This window comes from Crocodylus siamensis, chromosome 1 (genome assembly GCF_052110815.1).
Source record: "Crocodylus siamensis isolate JL-2025a chromosome 1, ASM5211081v1, whole genome shotgun sequence".
In the NCBI taxonomy this organism is placed as follows: Eukaryota; Metazoa; Chordata; order Crocodylia; family Crocodylidae; genus Crocodylus; species Crocodylus siamensis.
Genome location: NC_143395.1, coordinates 23,757,962 through 23,771,407, shown reverse-complemented (window position 1 = coordinate 23,771,407; position 13,446 = coordinate 23,757,962). Strand labels below are relative to the sequence as shown.

The 13,446-nt window shown below is 44.6% G+C and overlaps 1 protein-coding gene across 6 annotated transcripts in view; it reads left to right on the top strand.

Moving 5' to 3' along the window:
* Nucleotides 1-13,446, top strand: part of LPIN1 (lipin 1) — a 137,541-nt gene that overhangs the window by 60,348 nt on the left and 63,747 nt on the right. The window contains exon 1 of one of the 6 annotated variants that reach the window (XM_090031973.1): nt 5,672-5,743. The exons of 4 other annotated variants lie outside the window; for them this stretch is intronic. The gene's annotated coding sequence lies outside the window, so the exon portion shown is untranslated. Of the gene's footprint in view, nt 1-5,671; nt 5,744-13,446 lie in introns of those variants that run through there. One more of the 6 variants, XM_090031982.1, reaches the window with a different exon arrangement.

The following is a 13,446-nucleotide window of genomic DNA, read 5'->3' as shown; positions in this document are numbered from 1 at the left end:
ACAGCAGTGGAAAAGGATCTTGGAGTCATCATTGACTCCAGGATGAACACGGGCTGGCAGTGTGGGGAGGCAGTCAGGAAGGCGAACCGTACCTTGTCATACATCCACAGATGCATCTCGAGCAGATCCAACGAGGTGATCCTCCCCCTCTATGCGGCACTGGTCAGGCCGCAGCTGGAGTACTGCATCCAGTTCTGGGTGCTGCACTTCAAGAGGGATGTCGACAGCATGGAGAGGGTCCAGAGGCGGCCACTCGCATGATCAGGGGACAGCAGGGCAGGCCCTGTGAGGAGAGGCTACAGGACCTGAACCTGTTCAGCCTCCAAAAGAGAAGGCTGAGGGGGGACCTAGTGGCCTGTTATAAACTAGTCAGGGGGGATCAGCAGGCATTGGGGGAGTCCCTGTTCCCCCGAGCACTGCCAGGAGTGACCAGGAATAACGGTCACAAGCTGGCAGGGGGTAGATTTAGGCTAGATATCAGGAAGTGCTACTTCACGGTCAGGGCGGCTAGGATCTGCAACCAACTTCTAAGAGAAGTGGTGCAGGCTTCTACCCTGGGAGTTTTTAAGAGGAGGTTAGATGAACACCTTGCTGGGGTCGTTTGACCCCAGTACTCTTTCCTGCCATGGCAGGGGGTCGGACTATATGATCTACTCAGGCCCCTTCTGACCCTAGATACTGTTACTATAAATAAAGAGACTTTAAGTTAAACTGAGCTTTTGTTCACTGGAAGAACCAGGAAAGTCTAGACATCTAGGTTTGAATAGAAACCTTTGATTTCTCATTGCAAATGAGTCTCTGTGTTATCCCATAGGAATCCTTGATTTCTATGTTATCTTAATCTTGCTTGTCTTGCTAAAAACAATGGCCATTTTATTATTAGAGGAGTAGATGGGTCATCACCATTGGCATTCTTATTAATTATACTAGTATAGCAGCTATCAGCCCTAGGCATAGACCAGGACACACAACAAGAAATCCCAGTCCCAGGGAGTTTATAACCTAAGTATTGGACAAGAGACAATAGATGGATACAGACAGATTAATGGGGGAGTGCAAGGAAACACAGTGACTGTGAAGCTTCTCTGGGCTTCCATGTTGGGAGGTTCAGATTCAAATCTTGGGACACAGATGATTGTCGTGACTACACTTACAACTTCCAAAAGGAAATCCTGAGGAAGAAGCAGACTGACAGAGACAAACTATGCTAGCAAAGAAATGTACTACTCATATTATCCTACTGAATCCAGTAGAACTATTTATCTAGTTGTGTTCTCCTTCCACATGAGCCTTCAGAATCTGAGCCTAAGTTTCCATAGAATTTCTCATGGAAATGGCCTGAAAATGGGAGTACAGGTATGACCTGCGACTGACAAAAAGAATAGAAGATAAAGTAGGATGAAGAACCAAGAAGCTGTTCTTCTGCATGTGAAACAATGTAGTTGCTTTGCTGGTTATGGGTAATTTTCACAATATTTTATTTGCATTGATAACGGATAGGGTCTAAAGAGTGGGATAAGAAAATGTGACAGAGTACATATGACAGTTGGCAGTGATGTGCACTGATCTGACATGAGCTCCAGAAAGACACAAAAGCCTGTGGCAGAACACTTCAACCTCCCTTTTTTTGTGTGTTTGTCTTTCCCAGCACTGCCCCTCTTTTTTGTATTTAAATCACTCTCTCCATGCTATACACTGCTCTGTGCATGCTTTTTTACAGCATCTGATGAAGTGAGCTCCGGCTGACCAGAAGCAGAACTAGAGCCAGTTTGTCTGACCAGAAGTTATAAAGATCTTGGAGCATTTTGTAAACATGAATGGATTAATCATTGTCATACTTCTCTGAGAAAGGCTAGTACAGTATTACTGCTATTTCTGTTTCACAGATGGGAAAACTGAGAGAAAGGAACTTTGACTGAAAATTTTTATGGCGAGGACTGTTGTTTTGTACTTGTACAGTTCCTAGCACAGTGGGGTTGTGGTCCACATATGGAGCTTCTAAATGTGATAATTCAAATAATAATAAATAATGTCAGAGTAAGTGATGTGCTGAAAGTCACAGAGAAATCAGTGGTGGTAGCAGAAATGGAATCAGGGTTGCTGACCCTCTCTCTTGTGCTTTGGCCACAAGACATCTTTTCTCTACCAGGTATCTTTACAGCCTGCATGCCATAAAGTCACCATTCAGGGGTCACTATACAATGAAGGCTCCATCCCTTGTTCTTCTGCCTTTTCCTGGTTCCTCCTTTGTTGAATCTATTCCTGTTTCCCTATTTCTGTGCCCTGCTCCCTTGCACTCACTATCTCTTTTGCAACCCTTCCCTCATGCTATGGTGACATCTGCTAGTGGATTTGGCTACAGCATGATTTCCTGCAGTGCCTCTCTCTAACCAGCCCACTCTTTGCATCTTCATATTGGGCAGATCTGAAGCAGGGGCAATGCAGTAGTTGTGAGCCACTCTTACAGGAGAAGGAAGTGAAGATTCAGGGTGAAGTTTCACACTACACTTAGACCATACTAAAAGCACTAAAGGCACTTAAAATGTGAACATCTACATGGTAAAGCCTGTTAATTTGTGCTATGTGCCCTTTGAGTGTCTCAAAGTTAAGCCACTTCAGGTGAGGGTTAATTCTGGGCTGTGTTACTTAGTTCGTGTTAGTGCAGGGGTTCCCAAACTGTGGTATGCATACCCATGGGAGCACACAAGACATCTCTGAGGGGTAGGCAGGAGAATTTGTGTAATGGTGGATTTAATTTTCATTATAATAATAATTGGTATTGAAGGGGTTAAAATATAAAACTTATGCTGATAGGGATACATGGCAGCTGGTAAATCTGGAAGGGGGTCTGCAATAAGAAAAAGTTTGGTGTAACTTCAATCTGCTCCACAGAGATAAAATGGGCAATGTACAGTCCTCCAGCATTCCAGGGTACACCTCCCAGCCCCGCTCTATCCTCTCCCACTCAAAGCAGTGAAAGAGCCCAAGTGTCCTGGCCCATAGCTACACTTTTGCTCACCAGCTCTTTAGTGGCAAGTCAGAGCTGTGCAGGCAAGAAGCAGTATTTGCTTTTAAAGAGCAAGGGTGCTTGCACATGTGGCGCCATTGCCATGTACACATGATGAAAATGTGACTTTGTGGGGCTTAATGGTGTCATGCTGTACATGTGCAGGAGTTTTGGGGGTTTAAAATGAGTTTGCATTGTTGCAAACTAAACCAGTAGAGGTCGTTTAGCTTCCAATGATGTGTTGCAGCTGGGCCTCTCACTACTTCTGCCTTCAGCAGGCACCTGCTGCAGGCAGAAGCGGCGAGGGGTCTGATCCTTTTCTTCTGAGGAACCTGCCCGCCTCTCCCACAGCCAGGGGGCAAGCTGCTGGCAGGCTGAGTGGCCCCTGAGCTGCAGGGGGTCCCGGTCTTTCCCCCGGTGGTGGTGGTGCCCCCCAGGAGTTGGGTGCAGCCCCAGCTCAGGGTTGGGGAAGACTTGGATGGGGCTGGGTGCTGCCTCCAAGCTGGGACAGCACCCACGCAGGCAGCCCTAGGGGGCACCACCACCGTGGAGGGAAGGACCAGGGCCCTTGGCAGCTCAGGGGATGCTTGGCCCACCAGCAGCTCACCACCCCAGTCATGGGCAGGCTCTGCTGAAAAAAAAGCAGGATCAGGCTCCTCACCATAACAGTGACAGAATGAAAAACTCACCATTTCAATTTAGGGGGCATCAAATCGAACCCTAAGGACTAACCCCCCTCATATGCATGAGTGCCGCCACAGCACGCTCTAACTTGAATGCTGCTTAACATTTCACAGAGTTAGTGCGGTCTAGGTGTCCTGTGTAACTTCACCCTCACTGACAAAGTAGCATCCTTGCTAGTAGCTGACCTAGGTGGGCATGTAGGCAGCTGAAGTCACCCAGGGAGAGTGCCTGCCAGTGTCTTTTTTATTATTAAGATCTGTGCAGGTCAAAAGCTGGCCCTGAGCACTCAGAGGACTCTCCCACCACTTGCACCTAATCAGGAAGAAGCTTTTGCACAAGGCTTTCCCCATTATGGCTATGCTGCGGCTTCAGGTTCAGCCTATGCCCCATCCTGCACTTGGCCAAGCCTCTATTCTTATCTGCTCAGGAACAAATCTGTCTGCATGACGCCCGCCTGCAAAAACTAGGCAAACAACATGCCAGCGCCCCACTCAAGGCGGTGGTGAGGCTCCTGAGCGGTGCCCACTGCCCTGGCCCCGCCAGCCGTGTTGGGCTGAGCGGACGGAGCCCCGGGATTGGCTGGACGGATCGCCTCAGCTCTCCTCCTCCTCAGCTGAGTCACAGCACAGCAGACAGCCCGCAGCTGTGCAGGCGCAGGGCCGCGCCAGGGGGGCTCCAGGCAGCCCCGGCTTGGGGAAAGCAACGAACTGTCTCTCCAGCCTTTCCAGCGCGCTCGCCTTGCCTGACAGGAGCGCGGCCAGGATTGCGGAGGTTAAACCGTGCTTGGCAGCTCCCCCCCGCCCCCCGACTCTCCTCAGGTGTTCTTTGTGGAAAAAGCCAGAAGGGAAGCCAGGCCCAGGCTTGCCAGGTCCTCGTGCACACACAGCTGGCAGGGGATGTGCTGACTTGTAGCATTGGGAGGCTCCTAGGGTCCATGTGTTTCACACCATATGGCAGGGATCTTGGCTCCAATTCAGCCCTCTCCCCATTGAACCACCACGGGAAAGCATCCCCATTTCCACAAAGGAGGCAGATTTTTGTCATCATTTTATTTAAAGCCCCAACCCTTTTATTACATAGATGCTGCTTTGAGGCTGCTGTTTAATTGTACTTTGCTTGGGCTTCTCCTTCTGTGGAATCTATATTATTATTATTATTTCTGGCAAAGGCATAATATTAGTTCTTCCCTTTGCCTGTTTCCCATGTGCTTGCATAAGCTGTAACTTTTAATGTTCATCCGTATTGGGCCTCTGCTGCTAGAAGTTTGGAGTTGTCTATGACACCCTGTTTTGTCTCTCTCGAGTCTTTCTGGGGGCTCCAGGGGACTTTTTCATAAGGGGAGGGAGATTTAAACACAAACCAATCCATCAAGTTGCTTTTGCAATGAACTCTGAGATTCTGAAAGACACATGTATGATTACAACCCCGGGAGGGGTGTAGGCTCCTTTCCCAGGTCCAGGTCCAAAGCCTTTTAAATCCAAGGCAGGAATCCTGTTGGTTTGAGGGAGTTTTGCATTAGGCGGTAAAGGCCTTATGCCAGGATGGGCAATTATTTTGGGCCGAGGGCTGCTTACTGAGTTTTGGCAAGCCACTGAGAGCTGCATGACAGGCAGACAGGGTCAGATAAATATTAATTTCCTAAATTTTTTAGGACTCCACGGGGCAGATAGAATGGCCTGGCAGGATGCATGCAGCCAGCGGGCTGCATTTTACCCACCCCTGCCTTGTGCTATAAGGTGCTGAGTTCCTCCCCTGAGATTCTGAGCACCTTTACTTGCTACTGATATCACTGTGTGTGTTGGGGACATTCAGGGCTGCACAGGGTCAGGCTTCAAAGGACTGATACTTGATCTGGCTGCTGCAGCAGCTGAGCGTAACGCAGGAAGCTGCAGTGCTGATGCTTTCCTGATCCCCCCTTACTTCCCCCTCACCTCCTCCCTGCCTGTGTCATGTCAGTCCCGCCTCCAGGGCGGGCACAGAGCTGGGAGAAGGGTGAATTGCCATCCCTGCAGCCTGCTATTTGCACACAAAGGCAACGCAGGGAACAAGTTAGTGAGTAACTGAAGTTTATCTTGTTTTTCTCACCTGTGCTTTTCCTTGCTTAACAGGAGGATGGAGTGGGTGGGCAGCAATTGCTTTTCTGCCTTCTGGTGGCCATGAGGGCTGTTGATGCTGCCTTTTTGAGGGGATATATAATAAAAGGGGGAAATGATGATATTATAAAGCAATGGAAGGATTTGGTGGGTGAGTGAGTAATATGAGAGGAAGAGCTAGATTTTGTAACTGCTTTGAGACTGTTGCTGCCTGCTGATTTTCCTGGTGGCCCTGCTGGAACTGTCTGGCTGGATTTTATAATCTTTGGAGCTGTGAGCCTGCATGAGCAGGCAGGTCTGTCAGCCTCTTCTGGCCTGTCCTGCCATCTCCTCCAGACTGATGGAGTGCAGCACTGTGCGTTGGTGGGTCTGCTCTGCTGGAGCACCAGCTGCTTTGCTAACCTTTAGTACCCTGGCTTGGTAATGACTAGAGTGGAACGAATAACCTTGAGAAAGGGGTATAACTTCAGTTTTGTTTTCTTGGTTATCTGGATATTAATTGGTTTGCAGAAGTCAGTGCTAGGGTTTGCAGATTCCCCCCTGGGCACTGTCCAACAAGCTTGGAGGAAAAACCCTATTTTTAATTTTTGCCTCAGTCAAAAACAAGGAGCTGGATGTCATCTTTAATTGTTCATGCTTAGGACAGCCTCAGTCCTGTTTATAGAGAAGGCTAGGAGGTAGGATATGTGAATTCTAGTCCCAGCTCTGCTACTGACTTGCTGTTTAACCTTGAGTAAGTCACTTAAACCTCAGTACTTCACATTTCCCTTCTATGTTTACTAGCCTATATGAAATCTGCAGCTGCAAACTGCTACATTAAAGTCACTAGACTATTCAGCCATTCTGTGTGGGGGGAAGGAGAGGGAAGACCAGGCCAGGCAGAAATTTAAGGTTATAATGGAGCTTATTTAGAGCGTAGTAGAATTTGACAGGTAAAGTGGAACTCTAACATGGTCTGTCTCCTTTTTGTTTTCTTTCACAATGACTAGTACTTGGCTTGTTTAATGACAGCCCTTTCTGTCTTTTAATGAGAAGGATTTAAACTATTACTTATGTACTTGAATATAAGCTTTCTTGGGAAGGTTGCTATATTCAGTCATCATCTGAGACACTGCTTCAGTAGAAAAGAGTTTATGTAGTGTGCTGAAGAAATGATATTTCTTTGTTTTTATTATAAGGAACAGTGTGCTTCAGACATTATACTGTAGATTGTAATAATAACATTTGGATAATCCAGAGGCTGTTTTCATCCTTGGCATTACAAGCTTTAACTACTATAGTTTGGGACTGTTTTTTTTCTTTTCATATGTATGTTTCCTGACCTACCAATAGATCTAGTTTGTTCCAAAGTGATTTTTTGTCTTTTGTTTTCACTGTGGCAAAAGAGATGCATTTGAAGTTTTAAGAAACTGTAGATAAGAATTTCTTAACATCCAGCACTTCCCAATATAAAACCAGTAGTAAATGTTTGGTCTATTCTAAAACTGGTATTAAGTTCCAGAAGAGAATTTGAAACTGGAAACAAAATGAAAAATAAGTTATCTGACAGTTTTGTGTACAAGGCTGGATAGGATTGTGTCAGGTGATGGTTAGTAACACTAGTTAGTAAACATTAGTCACATTAATGGTTTTAGATATTTTCAGAATCCTTTGCGTGTTTAATAACTTTGTTTTAATTTTCATATTTATTGTATTTAATAAAATATTTAGTTTTAATTACATACCAAATTTTTATGTTTATAATGTGGACTACATGTCAATATGTGCTTTCTTGCCTTATGTGAACGCCCTTTCATGTGAGTTCATGGACACAGTTTATTCTTAAACCTTCTTTTCATGTGTCCCATAGTTGTGTTGTATATATTACATACATGACTGTGTGTGAACAGATAAAAAAAAATAAGGGTTAGATTTGGAAGTCCTGAAATCCACAAAATGCAGAATTAATATCTAAGAAACAAATGTTGCTTTGTGTTTATACACTGTGCTTATTGTTGAAGAAGAGAAATACCAGCCCCTGACAGGTTTCAGCATGGAGTTGAAAATATCCTGAACCCTGTGTAAAAATTCTGGATTGCCCTTTAATACCTAAATCTCTTTGGAGGTCAGTGGAATAAAAACATATGTCAGCACAAGACACAATCTTGTGTATTTTCTCCAGTTATTCCAAAGATTTCTAAATTTGGCTTTAGCCAAATAGTTTTCCTTGTATTCTAATACCTCAATTCCTCCAGTAGTTGAGCATATCACAGTCTTTAATATGTTTATCTCATGCCACCTCTGTGAGATATGGAAGTTCAATTATAGCTAGTATGCAGATGGGGAAACTGAGGCATAGGGAGAGATTATGGGAATTACCAAAGATTACACAGGAACCTGTCTGTGTGAGAGCAGGGAACTGAACCTTGGGATGAATGTTAGCCTGGGAATAAATCCCAGGTTAACAGCCTGACCGCTAGTCCAGTCCAGCTTTCTACTCTTTAAATGGGCGAATTCAGCACTGGCAATTTTTTGCTTTCCAGTTTGAATTTGCTTGGTTTTTTTAGCTTTAAGCCACTCTTAATAATATTTTACATCAATACTGTTTTGTTTATATAACATTGCCCTGACATGCTCCCAGGCCTTTTGGTGTGACAGATCCTAAAAAAAGATTGCAGCTTTACAAACAAACCCATCATTTTTTTTTTTATGCTGGTAATCTGTGTGCGATAAACAAATACAAGCATTTGAACACAGGCCCTTTTGCTTAACACACAGTTGTGTTTCAAGCAGGAAATTGCAGAAGTGAACTTGGACCTTGAGTAAGAATTGGGCTAAAGAATGTATTGAATATTTTAAAAATGGCATTAACTCGTCATCTTATACATTAACAAAACTCAGATTACAGGACACCTAATAGTTGACACTTGTATGTGTGTGTGTGTGCTCACGCGCACGCATAGTGAAAGAGAAAAGATAGATTCCAGTAGGTAGGAAGCTGGTGAGGGTGAATTTTCTCATAACCTACACCCTTAACCATCATCTATTCTAAGAAGGCTCAGGGGGTGGACACACAACGTGATTATTACAGTGTAATTTACTACAGATTTTACTCTGTACTACATTTTACTCTGTAATAAGAAGTGGGTATTTGATCTGCTCCCCCAAGCTGTCTGCCTTCAGTAAGCACTATTGTAGTACCTGGCCATTAAATAGAAGGGGATCCAGGTTTGCTTTGAGTGTACAGCTACCTAGAGATGAAATTAGGTACGAGAATGGTGATATAGCCAGTACCCTGGTGTAGTTTACATCGGGCAATAGTTATTAATAACATTCAGAACAGTAACTTTTACTCTGGAGTGGGATGACAACAGTGTAGGCCTGTGTGCTGTATATGCAATCCACTTTTATTACAGAGTAAAGTCAATTTTGGCTGCAGTAAATGTGTTGTATGAGTGTACCCTGAGTCCTAGGTATGAGCCTTGGCTAAATGGGATACGGTTATATACAATTAAACCCTAAGTTATAATAGCTTTTATAGCCTATTGTAGCCACTTCTGTTGCTTCCTTTTATTTACATAACAAGTCTAAAGTAAACTGTTTCACCTGACACATTGGCTGTAGATACGTGTTTTCAAATGCCAGACAGACTATAGTTGGAGCACATAGGGTCACACAATATCCTACACAAACTACTTCAGCATACTGGAGTACAGGAAACTGTTGCTATTCGTGGGTTCGGCATTCGTGGTTTCAAATATTTGTGAATGCTGAACCCGCATCTTAAATACATTTAAAGGAGCTTCTCAGGAGCTCCATGCTTGCCTGGCGGTGGCAGGAGCCCAGCAGCAGCTCCTGCCACTGCTGCCATGCTCCCACTGCCACTGTGCTCCCACCATTGCCAGTGCAGCTGTGCCACCCCCCCCAGCTGCTGGGGGCACTGAGTTCATGAATGCAGACAGCATTCATGAATGCAGTGCCTTATTCGCAGATTTTGCTATTCGCAGGGGAATGACGAGGGTCTCCTATAAATGCTTCAAGTAAATGGGTAGATATTTCTTCTTTTGGGCTAGTGTATATGGCTATGTGAGTGGGGGAAGGAAGTTGTGGTGACTTTTGCAATTGTTGCCACCCAGACAAGCATTTCTTAAAATTTGGAGAGACCAAGGCCATCTGCTGGGCGTTCTCATATATTTGTACTGGTACCTAAATACCTTGGGCGAAATCTATGTGTAAGTGATATGATCAAGGTCACACAAGAATCCTGAGAGAGAGCAGGGACTTGAATCTTCTAAGTACTCAGGTACTGTTCAGACAACTAGAACGTCTCTTCTTTTCTTAGGGAAGGATGCATCCAGGCTTCTGGTGAAGATTTATTCTACAGACAAGCTCAGGCACTGTTGAGTCTTTATATGGAACTTGCCCAAAAGATCAGGGGTTGGTGTTCACAATTGTCTTCCTGGGTTGGACTCAACATAAGATTTTCAAAGTGATGAGTGATATTTTTGTTCAGTTCGTCATGTTTTGGATGCGCAGCCTGTTATTTAGAAACTGTTGGTCATCCAGCACTAGTTACCTCTGAAAACAATGGCCAAAGGTTTTTTTGGCTTTGTCTTTCAGTTGTAGAGTAGTGCATCAGTTTTGAGAAAATCGGCTTTACATGAACCATTCATAGCTAGTAAGTCAGTTGTTAGTGAGGTTTACGTTCAGATATGTAGCATTCATCTCAGGGTTGAAAATACACATCCAGGGAATCTTTGTTTGGAGGATTTCCTTTCCTTTGCCACACTTTAAGCTTAAATCTTTTCAGAATGTAAAATCAGATAAGACTTTTTCTTGGCAAAGAATAAGTCTATAGAAGAATGGCATTAATGGGTTAGTGTTTAATAATGTAAGGCAGGTTTGATTTTTTTAGAACCCCCCCCCCCCCCCCCCCCCCAAAAAAAAATCAGTAATAATCAGACATAGGCTGTTAGTACTTGTTTGTGAAGTTTCAAATGCTAAACCATGGATAGAAAAAACTTCTGTATTAGTGAGAATCAAGACTCACTTAGTTTAAGGGGCCAAAATCTGATCATGTAACAGTTACTCTTTTAGGTTTTGTACCCTGGTAACTAAGACTAAGGGAGTGATTTTTACTAGATGTAATTCTTGTAACTCTCTTCTCACTAATTGAGCTATGGCCGTCTATGCTGGCTGAAAATTTCCCCCCAGATTTTGGCTCTAGCACCAGCAATTAGAAGATTGCAGTGAAATGCTTTTAGAAGAATGTAGTGTGTATTGAAGGGGCCCTATACAGTATTACAAATGATTGCTGTTCTGTTGTGATAAGACCTGTTTCTTCAGTTTTGGGCTAGGGTCACACTGTACAAATATAACAAAAAAGACATTTTTACATTGATTCATATGGTTGCTTTGTGGCAGATTGGTGCTCAGCCCTAACTACAACAGCTAAGTTATGGCTACATTTATATTTGGTGTGTAACCATTTAAAAATAAAAATGCCTGACTGAGGAGCACAGGTCCCATTGAAAATTAAGGGGACTTGTATTTATATGTAACTTGTGTGTTTTTGAAAATCCTACTTGGGGAATGTCAGTAACTTTTACAGAAGGAATGGTGATTCTTTCCCAAAGATCTATCAGCCTAAATTTAAATATCACACAGTGCTTAGTGGAATAAATATGAGTCTCTGGAATAACCGAGACTTGCTGGGGAGCACTGTTGTGGATGGGTATAAATTGTTGAGGAAAGACAGGCAGGGGAGAAGAGGAAGAGGATTTGCATTTTATATAAAAGAGTTGTATGACTGCTCAGAGCTCCAGTATGAAACTGGAGATAGGCTTTTTGAAAGTCTGTGGGTTAGGGTCAGAGGGGAGAGCAAGAAGGGTGATGTGGTGAGGGTCTGCTATGGACCACCAGAATGGGAGGATGCAGCAGAAGACCAAGCTTGGTTCAGCAGGTAACCCTTCAGGAAACTAAATCACAAAAAGGAAGCTTATAAGAAGTGGAAACTTGGACAAACAACTAGGGAGGAATATAAGAGCATTGCTTACTGGAAAGTGCAACTGGAATTGCAGCTAGCAAGGGATATGAAAGGTAACAAGAAGGGTTTCTACAAGTATGTCGATAACAAGAGGAAGGTCAGGGAAAGTGTGGGTCCCTTATTGAATGGAGGAGGCAATCTAGCGACAGAGGATGCAGAAAAGGCTGAAGTACTCAATGCCATTTTCACCTCAGTCTTCACAGGCAAGATCAGCTCCCAGACTACTGCACCTGGCAGCAGTTTAGGGAGGAGGTAACCTGCCAACAGTGGCAAAAGAACAGGTTCAGGACTATTTAAAAAAGTTGGATATATACAAATCCATGGAGTCAGAAGAGAGGCACCTGAGGGTGCTAAGAGAATTGGCCAATCTGATTGCAGAGCCACTGGCCCTCATCTTTGAAAATTTGTGGTGATCAGGAGAGGTCCTGGCTGATTGGTAAAGGACAAATGTAGTGCCCATATTTAAGAAAGGGAAAAAGGAGGATCCAGGGAATTACAGACTGGTCAGCTTCATCTCAGTCACTGGAAAAGTCATGTTACCTCAAGGAATCCATTTCTTAGCACTTGGAGAAGAAGGTGGTGATTAGGAACAGTCAGCATGGACTCACCAAGGGCAAGTCATGCCTGAGCAACCTGACCGGTGTCTATGATGAGATGACTGGCTCTGTAGATGTGGGGAAACCAGTGGATATGGTATACCTAGACTTTAGACAGGCTTTTGATATGGTCTCCCACAACATTCTTGCAAGCAATCTAAGGAAGTATGTTTTGCATAAACGGATTGTAAGGTGGATAGAAAATTGGCTGGGTTATCATGCTCAGAGGGTAGTGGTTAACAGCTCGATGTTTACTTGACAGCTGGTATCATGTGGAGTGCCCCAGACGTTTTCCTCTTGTCTGCCACACCTTGATTGGATTATTTTATTGAAAAAGGGAGGCTGCCAGAGAGTTCCAGACAGAGTCTTAGCTTGTTTTGGCCAGCAGCACCCTCCTGTACCTAGCTGACTCCAGTCCTGTCCTTTAAGTGGGGGCCCTTCTGGCTCTGTCTGTGCTATAAGACATCAGGTGCCTTAAGGGCTATTTGTGGCTTTCTTACACCCATTTAGCCAGCCCATAACTTGCAGTTGGTACTTTAAGTTGTTCACTGGGCCTTATCCCAGCCCTCAGCCTTCTGGGTCCCTGAACTCAGGCTGGGCTGCTTCTGCTACACCAGTCTTCAGCCCTTGTAGTCTCTGACCCCAGGCTAGACTATTCCTACTGGCTTTGGCTCTCTCAGTCTCAGCCTGCACCAAGCCACAGCCCTCTGTGACTCGAGGCTAAGCTGCCTGCTACTGAGTGCCCACCATGCAGCCCTCCTTGGCTTCCACACTTCCCCCATAGCCACAACTTGGTCCTCCAATTAGCCTAATCAAAACATAAACACAACACAAGTGCAGTAGCTGTACAATGAAAATCCCCCTCCAACTCTGGGTCATAGCTTCTCTGTAAGTTATGTTTCCCTTAGCTCTTCCCTTGTAGCTCTCTTGGACAGTTTCAGTGCCAGTCAGGCTAAATCCCATTGCCATCTTGCTCAGGAGCTCCTCTCTTCACAGCCTGCAGGGCTAGATTGGCTTCCTGGTTTCAGAATCTGGCCTTAA